Raw genomic sequence first — 12,734 nt, 5'->3', positions numbered from 1 at the left:
ATTTCCCTGAGTCTATTGAGATGAACCTTATTAAAATTTTTCATGTATTAATTGATCAGCTATATATCCTCATCTAAGCAGCACCTATTCATATCAGATGGCCATTCTGTGATTGGGTCTTTAAGTTATGGGGAGTCTACTTTTTTTAACTCCTTCATGTTAGTTCTTTTCTGAGAAGTAGGAGGCAGGTTTTTTTTTCTCATTTTTTAGGTTTTCTCTTCACTTTATTGGTGATTTTATTTTCTGCACAAAAGCTTTTAATGTAATGTGGTCCTGTTTGTTTATTTTTTTTTAAATTTTGAATTATTTATAAAAATTACTTTGCCCAAATTATAATTATTTTTCCCCAAATGGTCTCAAATGTCTAACAGAATGAAAAAAAGCAGTTCAACATTGATTTTAATGAACATTTTAATGTTATGTATAACAGATCACTATGAATACAATGGAAACAAAGTTTTATCAATTTAATAAAAAAATTTCAACATAAAGTGGGGAGGTAATAATTGATACCTATATATAGTATTTATTTTTAAAAATATTCCCAGCTTGAGGCTGAAACAAATAATTTTGCATTCCAAACTCTAAAACCATGATTTTCATGTGAGTGTGATGTAGAATTACAGCAGAAAAACAGAAACATTTTAATAAATTTCCTTTATTTGTCCTTAAATGAATAAAATCTCTGACTGCTACAGGTCTCCTTTAATAATATATATTTCACTCCTTTCTAGTGGAACAGTATTGCTAATGGCCTATTATGTACACTCAAAACCAAAACAAAACAAATACTGTATAATATCTAGAGGTGGATGTTGTTGAGTTCTAACATTTAACCTAAGGTTTCAATGGATTTTCACTTTTTCAGTTTTCTGGAAAGACATCAAAAAAGATAAAAGATAAATATTTCTCTCTTTGTGACCATTCCTGACTTAAGTGATGGCTACAGGGATGAACAAGGAAGGAAGCCTTGCCAAGGGGATCACTGCAAATCGTAGGTAATGGCTACAAAACACAAACAAAAAGTATTCCAAGTTTTTTCCTCTTCTTTTAAAGGAAACCATACAGCAGTCCTGAAAATTTTTTTCCCTAGTTCTGCACAAGATCATTATAGCAGAAGACCTCAGAAACATCCCACAGAGATCACCAACTGCTGTAAAGAGGCTTCATTATAATAAAAATTTGGATAGGATAATAATAGCACTGTTCCTGGAACATTAGCAAAAGTATATACATTCCAGTTACCTTTGATTTAGCCATAATCATATGTATGCCTTTTTTGGACCAAAATATATATTTTTATAAAAAACTGATCATCCAACCTTAATGATTTTATATATGGACTCAAGAGAGTAGTAAACGGAACAGACCCAATTATGACAATGTGATTCAGGGACAGAAAAATCAAGTTCCTCAGGAAAAGTAAAGTATAAAATTAGGGATTTAAACACATTTATTCAGTCCTATTCCCACCTTCTCACTAGTGATGTTAAACGGACTCTTCAATTTATAAAGGCTTTCAGTGGTCTCGTTGCCTTATTTGCAGTCAAACCTCTCTGAGAAAAATTATCCTGACTGCATGACCTGAAGTGCTCTTGCTTGGTCTGAAATACTAGATAGATACTTTATTTTTATAAAACAGCCTTTTTAGTTCTTTATGCACTTTTATTTCAATGAACTGATAAAAAGAAAGGGGAGCTGATTAGCATTTTCCATCCCAATATCACCTATCTGCTCAGCTAAAAATTCTTCATTCAATCTGTTTCTTTTCAGTCTCCTATTTGCTAAAGTTGGTGAAATTTGCGAAGGCATCTTGCTTGGGTTGCACAGTTCCGGAAGTCATGGCCATGGTGGGCACGCCCATGCCCACCGCGCCTGTCAAGCCCATCCCAGCAGCTGACATCCCCATGTTCATGTTCATGCCCATCATGCTCTGGTTCATCAGTGGAGCGTTCCCAAGAGGGGCCCATTCCCATGGTGCCAGTCATCACACTGGGCATACTCATAGGCACGGGTCCCCCCAGCAAAGGGTTAGTTTGTGGCTGGACAGGAAGCATATTTGATGGAGAACTGAGGTTCACGGCTCCAAAACTTTGAGTCCTCACATTCAGAGGCTGTTGCATATTTTGCTGCTGAATCATGGTATTGAGCAATGGCTGCTGTGGTTTGGATGGCTGCATACCAGGTAGCAAGTTGTCTAGGCTGATGTTTACACTGGGGTCAGACCAAGTAGAAGGCAGGGTTTTGCTGACTGATTTCTGGACCATATCTGTATTCTGTGACCTTGACATGGGCAAACCAAGTCCTACAGTGTTAGTGCTCATCAAAGAGAAATTCATACTCTGGGAAGATGTCATGGTTGCTTGGGCTGAGCCCATGAGATCAAACAGGTCTGAAGAACCCAAGGCAGCTGGAGGTGGCCCTAATGCTGGCTGTGAGCTGCTGACAAGTTCTACTGCTGGCTGGGAGGCATTGCCAAGGAGCTCACCACTGGAAGCTGCGGAGGCACATGGGACTTGGTTGAAGGCACTCCAGTCACCAAAGTCTCCATTCCCACTTGTTGCTTGGGAAGGGAAACTGCCTGATGCAGCAGCTGAGCCAAAGTCAGCAAATCCCCCAAATAAATCAGCTGATCCTCCTGCTGTTGACGGTCTGGTGGCATCAAACAGATCAACAAGGTCACCAGATGATTTGCTGCTAGGCACTGAAGTCTTAACTGAAGACTGAGGTGTGTGGATTAAAACATTCTGATCTGGACTTGCTTTGTCCCCTGTGTAATGCGCTGCCACTCCAAGATCAATGGTTTTGGAAGGATTTGCTGTGCGCTTGTGTCTAGTTGTGGTGGTCTCTGTGGCCTGTGTGATATGGATGTGCTTTGTCATCACAGTTTCTTCTTCATCTTTGAATTCACTTTTGGGAGACCTGCCTCTTCTTGCTTTCTTTTCCTCATCGCTGTCACTGCATCTTTCTGGAGAGTCTTCTCTATCTTTCCTCCAGAACTTGCTGATGGTGTCATCAATTGTGCTTTCAATTTTATCACTCAGTTCACCTAATTTATCACTGAATGGGAAAGCACTCTTGTTTTTATCCCACTCCTCATCCCATTTTGATTTGGGCTCAGGATCGTATCTTTCACTGTATCTGAAGCCTCCAACACTCTCACAGGAAACTCCAACATATTTGTCTTTGTTTTTCTTTGCTTTTTTGCGCTCTTCACGAAGCCTGTCATCATCCTGAGCAAATTCAACCAATTCCTTCACCTTTTGGCGAATATTTATACCTTGATCCTTGCCGTGTTCATCTACAAATTGGTCATTTTCCAGGGATCGCAAATCATAAATGTGTTCTCTGGCACTTGTAACAACATGCTCTGATCCATTTCTTATGAGGTAAGCTAGGAACAGCAAAGACTTATAAACTCTTCTCCAATTCTTTTTATTATCTTTTAACATTCGGGACCACAGCCTGTTCATAAGTTCTGGGAATTGTTCATACATAAATGTAGCCTTGGCAATCTCTCCCATGAGTTGCCCAGAAGGTCCCCAAGGATCATCATTTGTTGCTTCTTGAACCTTAGACTCGATCTCTGAATAATTCATAACCACATTGGTGGCTTTGTCCACCAGCTCCCGCACCTTCCACATGTTCAACATCTTGCCCCACACAGGCCGGGATGCCACCTCAGTCTCCGGCTTCCCATGGCCCCCAGTACACTTCTGTGCCGGGGCAGGTCCAGGCCCGGGTTGCTGCCGTCGCCCGCCGCCTGGAACTCCCCAAGTCAGCTCCTTCCCTTGCTACAGCCACGGCGCCGCCCCTGTTTGTTTATTTTTGATATTATTTGACAACTATTGTTTTATTCAGAAAGTTTTTGCTTATACCTATGTTTTCATGAGTTTTACCTATTTAGCTAATCTTTCAACAGAATTAGTATTTCTGTTCTAATGTTAAGGTCTTTCATCTATTTTTATTTTAGTTTAGTGATTGGTGAGAGATGCAGGCTTTTTTTTTGTATTTTAGAGAAAGGTCTACAGGATGTTCAAGGTCTTACTACTAGATCGGACTCATAGTGATCCACCTGTTTACAGCCTCCAAGAGCTGGGATTACAGGCATGTGCTGCCACGCCCAATCTCAATAGCCATCTCCATGCGCCCCAGGAGCAGGGCCAGCATGACAGGACAGGGGATCAAACCCCTGGCCCCTGCGCCTGCTTGCAGGTGCTTTAATCTGCTCAGGTAATTGACCAGATTTGAGATGCAGGCTTTAATTCATCTTTTGTCATGTGGATAGCCAGTATTCTCAGCACTATTTTTTAAAGAGGCCTCTAGTGAGAGGTTTGGGCTCCCTTTGTCCAAAACTGCATAACTGAGAGTGCCTAGAGTTGTTGCTGTGTCTTCTATTCTGTCTCACTGATCCACCACTCTGTTTTTCTGCCAAACCATGCTGTTTTTATAACAGTAGATTTGCAGAAAGATTTGAGATTAGGAATTATGATTCCTCCTACATTGTCTTTGTTGTCTAGAATTTCTTTTGATATTCCAGATCTCTTCTGGTTATATATGAATTTTTAAGATTTCTTTCTCTAGTTCTATAAGAAATGTTACTGGTATTTTAATTGGGATTATATTAAATCTATGCAACAGTTTTTGAAGTATTGCCATTTTAACTGCATTTGTTTTGCCTATCCAGGAAAAGGGGTTATCTTTCCATTTTGTGATAACCTCATCCATCTCTTTTTTAGAATACTATAGCTTATTTTTTAGAGGTCTTTCACTTCCTTGGTTAAGTAAATTCTTAAATCAGTCAGTCTTCTTTTCTTTCTGATAATATTGTGAAATATATTGTACTTTATTTTCCATCTAAGTGAATTTGTTATTGGTATATGGAAACTACTAATTTTTGAGTGTTCATATCCTGCTACACTCCTGAATTTGCTTAGTAGTTCTAGGAGTTTTTTGGTGTAGGTTTTGGGGCCTTCTATAGATAAGATCATGTTATGTGTAAATCATAATACTTTAACTTCCTCTCTCCCTATCTATATTACTTTATTTTTCTTTCTCTTCTAATTGCTCTAGCTAGTACTTGAAGAACTACATTGAAAAGAGTGGTAATAGTAGACATTCTTATGTTGATCCTGATTTTAGAGGGAAAGTTCTTTGCTTTTTTTTAAAAAAAAAAAGGTCACAGGAGTTATATGTCCTGTATAATGTATTTATCATAGCTTTCACTGTAAAATACGGCATGAGAAATTTCATTAAAATGATTATACACATAAGCAAGTTTTGATCAAGAAAAACCCTACAAAACCACTATATATTTTTCAGAGGCAGATTTCCAGCATACCAGCAGTTATATCTATCAGTATTTATCATATTAGAAGCTCAAAAAAGAAAAGAAATAGACTGGCAAAGTAGATTAGGAAGCAAAATCCAACAATATGCTGTACAAGACGTCATCTATCAATTGTTGGTTTATCCTCAAAGTTTTGTCCAGCTGGTAATTTCAATAGTTCTATGATTTGTGCCTCAGGAACACGATTGTTTGCATGAAGCATAAATAATGTTTTATCTTAGCTTTATGACTTATTGATTTAGGAATAAATTTGCTACAAGATTCGAATTCAGTGTAGATGGTGCAAAAGTCCTTATAAATTTGAAAGTGGGGAAATTTGAGAAATCATGTACTAAAAAAATGAAAGGTATTCTATACTATACATCTTAATTTTGGAATATGTCTATAAAATATACGTGTGTACATTGTTCTCATTCTGTAATGCTTTTAAAGAAAGAGGCATCTAACTCACATTCCCATTGTTAAATGATAAATTCTCTTCTAATTCTACAGAAGTATCTAAGAAAAATAAGAACCTTTATTGGTAAGATTTTCTCCATAAAGTATGGTCTTTACCATTGTTTGTCACAGACAGACCTTATATTAAGGTAAGGACACTGTTCGTATTTTGAAAGTTTTATCATGATTGGTTTCTGCATTTTGTCAAATGCTTTTTATGCATCTATTGAGATGATCATATGGTTTCTGTCCTTCTATTTATGTGGTGAAATGCATTTATTGATTTACATATTTTAAAAAATCCCTACGTCTCAGGAATGAATCCTATTTCATCATGGCATATGATCCTTATGATGATTTGTTACATTCCATTTGCCACTGCTATGGTGCCTCAGGTCACCAAATTAATTCAATACATTATTCAGATCACAAACCAACTGGATGAAAACCAAGGCAAATTCTTTTTTCTTTTTTTAACCAAGTCAAATTCAATGCTTAGGCTTAATGTTGACATTATGGGGAAATTTTTTCCATAATTTTATTGAGAAACAAATAGCAATGAGACAGTTTCAAACCAAAGTGGTAGGACAGTTTCAATAATTCACACACTGCATACATTCTTCCTAATGGTCATTTGCTGTACATGATACAGACATGACATCCTATTTACAAACACTATTAAAAAATATCCCTCTATTCATTAAGAGAATGTAACCATATATCTATCCTAACAATTTTGAATACACAGATATAAAATGGAAATTCATTTGTATCCCTTTTTTGTTTAGTTCCATCATTTGAATATTATAGGTGTGTTAACTCAGCAAAAAATTCCAAAAGAGTCCAGTAGTCCATAATAGTATTGGGACTTCCACTTGACTGGCAATGTCAGAAATTGTTGACCTGAGGCCCCTATAGCTCAACATAAAAGCATGGCTTTACTTCTTATACTTTGTTTTTATATATTTCTGCTGGATGGTTAAGACCAAGATAAAACAAGACCTATGCAACAAGAATGGTAGCTTTCATATCTGATAAGGTCAGTCAAATCCCCTCAGGATTTTTGCTGAGATCCTGTACCTCAGATTGTAGAACTTCTGGCACTGTCAGCCATGTGAATGAGTCACAGCCATTGCTTGGCCCATGTGCTCTCTGTGAAAGCCTGAGAAAATGTTTTCTCTCCATGTGACTCTCCTTAGGCACACTCTACATCATTGATCACTTTCCTCTTTGGCCCCATGATCTCCTTGATCAGAAAATTTGGGACACTACCAAGTTACATGACCTTAAAGTACAAGTTCTCATATGTCATGAATCTTAACTGACCTTGGAAGGTGAGGGCTAAAATGTTGGCTTTCCTTGAGGCCCTCCTTTTTCTTTAATTTTCAACTGCAAACTTAGGTTATTAACCCTCCAGAAGAGAAGCTTATTGTTATTACCATACAACCTGGACTGTTAAGCTTAAGCTCACTGTCTGTCTGAATATCAAACAACTTAGGCATAACATGGAACAGGTATTTTTCATCAAGTATTGATAGGTTGAACATTAAGTCTCTACAGAATATGATGAAAACACATTTAAATATTAGAATATTTTTAAAAATAGGCATAAAGAATTATATAATTCTTAGGTTTACAAATAACTCCAGAAATCTAACCATATACAACCTTGAAGCAGGACAGTCCCACAACATCCCTTCTCCTGTCTATTGCCTTCATTCATCACCACCTTCTTTTTGAATAGTCATCTACATGAGAGACAGGACAGCAGCAACTGTCATGTCATGACAAGCAGCCCATATTCAGAAGACCAGAATGACAGACACTACAAGCATGAACCTACTATTAAAAATTGCCATCTTCAGTGCAGTTGCTTAGTTCACAGGTGTCAGTGTATATAGTTAGTCAAGGTAAGAATCTGTCCAAATAACTGCTAGCTTCCAAAATCTTCTGAAGATTCTCGTGATCATTGTCTTGCCCATCTTGTACATATAACTGTATGGCTTGTCAATGTTGTGTTTCCTACCTCTTCTCCTTTCCCTCTGTTAATTAGTTAGTCCTTGAATATTGCTTTCCTTTTACTTGTATTATACCTTTCTATTTGTATTTCATCTTTTGAGTTCTTATACTTGGGAAAATATAAGATATTTACACGTGTGTCTGCTTTATTTCCCTTATGAGTATATCTTCAAGTGGCATCCACTTCAATATAAAACTTCGAGTTTATCATTCTTTACAGCTGAGTAATACTCTGTTGTATAAAAATACCACATCTTTTGCATCCATTCCTCAGATGATGGGCATTTTAGTTGTTTCCAAGATTTGGCTATCACAAATTGTGATGCTATAAACATAGGCACACATATATCACTATGATATGATGTTTTCAAATCCTCCGGGAAAATTCCCAGTAGAGGAATAGCTGCTTTAAATGGGATTTCCAGTCCAAGTTTTCTAAGGAGTCTCCACACTGATTTCCATAACGGTTGCACCAGTCTACATTCCCACCAGCAGTGGAGAAGGGTTCCTTTTTCCCCATAGCCTCGCCAACATTTGTTGGTGGGTGATTTCTTTATGATAGCCATTCTTTATGGGGTGAGATGATATCTCAATGTTCTTTTAATTTGCATTTCATGAATGGCTAGTGATGTGGAGCATTTTTTCATGTATTTATTTGCTTCTTTAATTTCATCCTCTGGGAAGCGTGTGTTCATCTCGGATGCCCATTTCTGGATTGGGTCTTCAAACTTTGGGGCCCTAGTGTTTTTTAGCTCTTTATAGATTCTAGAGAGCAGACCTTTGTCTGAGTACTTGTTTGTCATGATTTTTCCAAATTTGTGTGTTGCCTTTTCACTTTGTTGGTAATTTCTTTTGATGTGCAAAAACTTCTCACTAAGAGGAGGTCTCAGTTTTTAATTCTTGCAAGTGTTTCCCGTGCGATGTGGCTTTTGTTCAGGAACTATTTGACTACCCCTATGTCTTCAGTAGTTCTTCCTACTTTCTCATCCAGGAGATTTAATGTCTCTGCTTTAATGTTTAGATCTTTAATCCATTTTGACTTTAGGTTAGTGCACGGTGATAGTCCTGTGTCAAGTTTTAGTTTTTGGCATGTAGAGAGCCAGTTTTTCCAGCACCGTTTTTTAAAGAGGCTGTCTTTCTTCCAGTGAGAATGTTTTGCCACTTTGTCAAAGATAAGGTGGCTGAATGTGTTCGTAGGGGCTTCAGCGTCTTCTAATCTATTCCATTGATCCTCAGGTCTATTTTGTTGCCAGTACCATGCTGATGTTATCACAGTAGCCTTGAAGTATAATTTCAAGTCAGGAATTGTAATGCTTCCTGCCTTGTCTTTGTTGCCCAGAAATGCCTTTGCTATTCTAGGTCTTCTCTGGTTCCAAATAAATTTTAGGAATGATTTCTCTAGCTCTGTGAGGTATGTTGTTGGTAGTTTGATAGGGATTGCATTAAATCTGTACAACAATTTTGGAAATATGGCCATCTTCACAATGTTGGTTCTTCCCATCCATGAGCATGGAATATGTTTCATTTTTCTTAAATCCTCTACGATCTCTTCTTTCAAGTACTTCAATTTTCCTTGAAAAGACCTTTGACTTCTTTAGTTAGATTAATTCCAAGGTATTTCATTTTCCTCGATGCTATTATAAAAGGTATTATTTCTCTAATTTCCATCTCAATGTGTTTGTTATCTGTGTAGAGGAATGCTATTGAGTTTTGGGTATTGACTTTGTATCCTGATATGCTACAGAATTTTTGTATTAAGTCTAATAGCTTCTTGGTGGAGTTTTTTTCGTCTTCCAACTGAAGTATCATGTCTTCTGCAAACAATGATAATTTAACTTCTTATTAACCTATTTTTATTTCTTTTATTTCTTTCTCTTGTCTAATGGCTGTAGTGAATGATTTCAGAAATATATTGAATAGAAGTGGTGAAAGGGGACATCCTTGTCTTGTACTAGATCAAAGAGTAAAAGATTTCAGTTTTTCCCCATTTAGGGTTATGTTAGTCATTGGCTTTTCATAAATGGCTTTTAACAGATTGAAGTAGAGGCCATCTATTCCAATTTTCTTTGGGACTTTGAACATGACTGAGTGTTGGACTTTTTCAAAAGCCTTTTCTGCATCAATGGAGATGATCATGTGGTTTTTAGTTTTCGCTCTATTGATATAGTGTATTACATTTATAGATTTTCAAATATTGAACCATCCTTGCATCCCTGGGATGAATCCTACCTGGTCATGTTGTATGATCTTCTTGATGGTTTGCTGTATTCTATTTGCTAGGATTTTATTGAAGATTTTTGTTTCTGTGTTCTTCAGGGAGATTGGAGTGTAGTTCTTTATCTTAGTTGCATCTTTCCCTGGTTTTGGTATCAGTATAATACTTGCCTCCAGGAATGATTTTAGGAGGATTGCCTCCTTTTCAATTTCATTGAAGAGTTAGCAGTGTATAGGGATTACATCTTCTGTAAATTTCTTGTAGAATTCAGCTGTGAATACATCCAGACCTGGACTTTTCTTTCTCGGTAGATGTTTTATTACATCTTGTATTTCATTGGCAGTTATTGGGCTATTGAGAGTGATTATATCTTGTTGATTCAGGTGTGATAATTTGTACCTTTCTGTTAATCTGTCCATTTCTTCTGTGTCTTCTATTCTATGAGAATAAAGATTCTCAAAGTAGCTATTGATAATCTTCTGAACTTCCACTGGGTCTGTGGTAATTACACCCTTTTCTTTCCTTATTGCTTCTGTTTGAATGTTTTGGTTTCTTCTCTTTGATGAGGTTAGATATAGGCTTATCAATTTTATTTAATCTTATAAAGAACCAGCTTTTCGCTTCATTCATTCTTTGAACTGTTTTCTTCATCTCAATTGCATTATTTTCTATTCTAACCTTTATGATTTCTTGTCCTCTTTGGGCTCTGGGTTTGGTTTGCTGTTCCTTTTCTAGTTGCTGGAGGTGCACAGGGACCGCGGTTCGATCCCCCAGCACCACATGCCAGCCAGCCACGCCCCCTGGTGGGCTGAGCTGGCCACACACACACACACACACACACACACACAATAAATAAATGTTAAAAAAATATTTCTAGTTGCTGAAGGTGCAGCATTAGGGTATTTATCATTCCCATTCTGTTTTCCTAATGTGTGAGTTCAAAGCTATGAATTTTCCTCTGAGAACTGCTTTCTTCATATCCCATAAGTTATGATAATTTGTGGTTGACTTTTCATTGAATTGTAGATATTGTTGAATTTCATCTGTGAGCCTTTGGTTGCTCAGTAGTGTTTCGTCTAATTTCCATGTATTTAGGGTTTTTTTCTTTTGCCATTTAGTTCCAGTTTCATTGCACTGTGTTCAGATAATGTGCATGGGATAATTTCTGTTTTCTTGCATATACTTAAGCATGACTTATAGAACAGTATGTGGTCTATTTTACAAAATGACCCATGTGCAACAAAGAACAACATGTATTCATCTGTGTTTGGGTGGAACACTCTGTATATGTCCACCAAGTCCACTTGTTTCAAGCTCTGCTTCTGTTATTTTTTGCTAATTTTTTGTCTAGTTAACCTATCTTTGGGGATAAGGGCTGTTAAGGTCCCCTGTTAAGATTGTGGTATTGGATATTAGATTTTTCATGTCCATTAAGATTTGCTTTATATACTTGGGTGCTCCCGTGTATGGTGCAACATATTTATGTGTGTTACCTCTTCCTCTGAATTTTTCACCTAACCTGTATATAGTGGCCTTCTTTATTTCACTTGATCATTCTTGGTTTGAAGTTGAGACTGTTTGAGAATAGGATTGCTACCCCTGCTTTTCCTTGCTGGGGCTTGTAGTATTGTTTTCCATCCTTTGACTTTCAGCCTATGAATATCTTTATGAGTTAATTGTGTTTCTTTTATACAGCATATTGTTGGATTTTGTTTCCTAATGCAGTGTGCCAGTGTATTTCTCTTAATTGGTGAATTGAGTACATTTACATTGATGGTTAAAATTGAGATGCATTGAATTATGACTGACATGTTATTTACCTGTTGTCATTTACTCCTTTTTCTCTTGTGTTTAATTGCTTGCCCTATTTATTTAGTTCCTTCTGATTTCATTTGTGGAGTTCTGATCATTTTCATCCCTTTCTAGAACATCTTTCAGGAGCCTATGTAGGGTTGGCTTTTTCATTATGAAATTCTTTAGTTGTTCTTTGTCATGGAATTATTTCACTTCTCCATCAAACTTGAAAGAGAGTTTTTCAGGGTGTAGTAATCTGGGCTGGAATTTATTTTCATTGAGGATTTCAAGTACTCTGCTCCATGCTCTTCTTGCCTTCATGGTTTGTGAAGTGAAGTCAGCTATAATTCTGATGGGTTTTCCTCTGAATGTGATCTGCTTCTTTTCTCTAGCGGTTATCAGTATATTTTTCTTGTGCTGAATTTCTAGGATCTTGACTACTGTATGTCTCAGTTTGTTTTTAATTGGGTTGAGGTTACCTGGCATTCTGTGTGCTTTGGTTACCTGAATGTCGGATTGTTTCCCCATATTTGGGAAGTTTTCTGCTATTATTTCTGCCCATATTTTTTATTGTCCTTTGTATTGACTCCTTCTTTCTCATTGATGCCTATTAGTCTCACATTGTTCATCTTTGCATCATCTTGCTGGTGATGGATTATTTTTTCTTGCATTCTAGTTGTTTTTAAGAGATCCTGTCTTACCTTTTCACTAGCTGCACGAATGTCTTTAAGATCTGAAACTCTGTCTTCACTTTCATTTAAATGGTTTTACAAGCTTGTGATTGAGATTTTAAATTCCTCTATATCGGATTTTCTGGCGAGTTCCGGGAGCCCCCAGACCCAGTCCTAGCCCAGGTCCGGTGAGTGTGCGGAGAGTTTCCTGCTACCCTGCGCCTGTGGGACCAGTCCCAGCCCAGGC

At 37.2% G+C, this 12,734-nt stretch overlaps 2 pseudogenes; one reads left to right on the top strand and one right to left on the bottom strand.

Annotated features, from left to right (window-relative positions):
* Positions 1-1,518: 1,518 nt before the first annotated feature.
* LOC101575558 lies at positions 1,519-3,693 on the bottom strand (annotated as a pseudogene).
* Positions 3,674-12,734, top strand: part of LOC111814066 — a 20,517-nt pseudogene continuing 11,456 nt past the window's right edge.

Source organism: Octodon degus, unplaced genomic scaffold, assembly GCF_000260255.1.
Source record: "Octodon degus isolate 3935 unplaced genomic scaffold, OctDeg1.0 scaffold00263, whole genome shotgun sequence".
Lineage (NCBI taxonomy): Eukaryota > Metazoa > Chordata > Mammalia > Rodentia > Octodontidae > Octodon > Octodon degus.
Note: the sequence above shows the minus strand (reverse complement) of the source record. Positions and strands in the feature narration are given on the sequence as shown.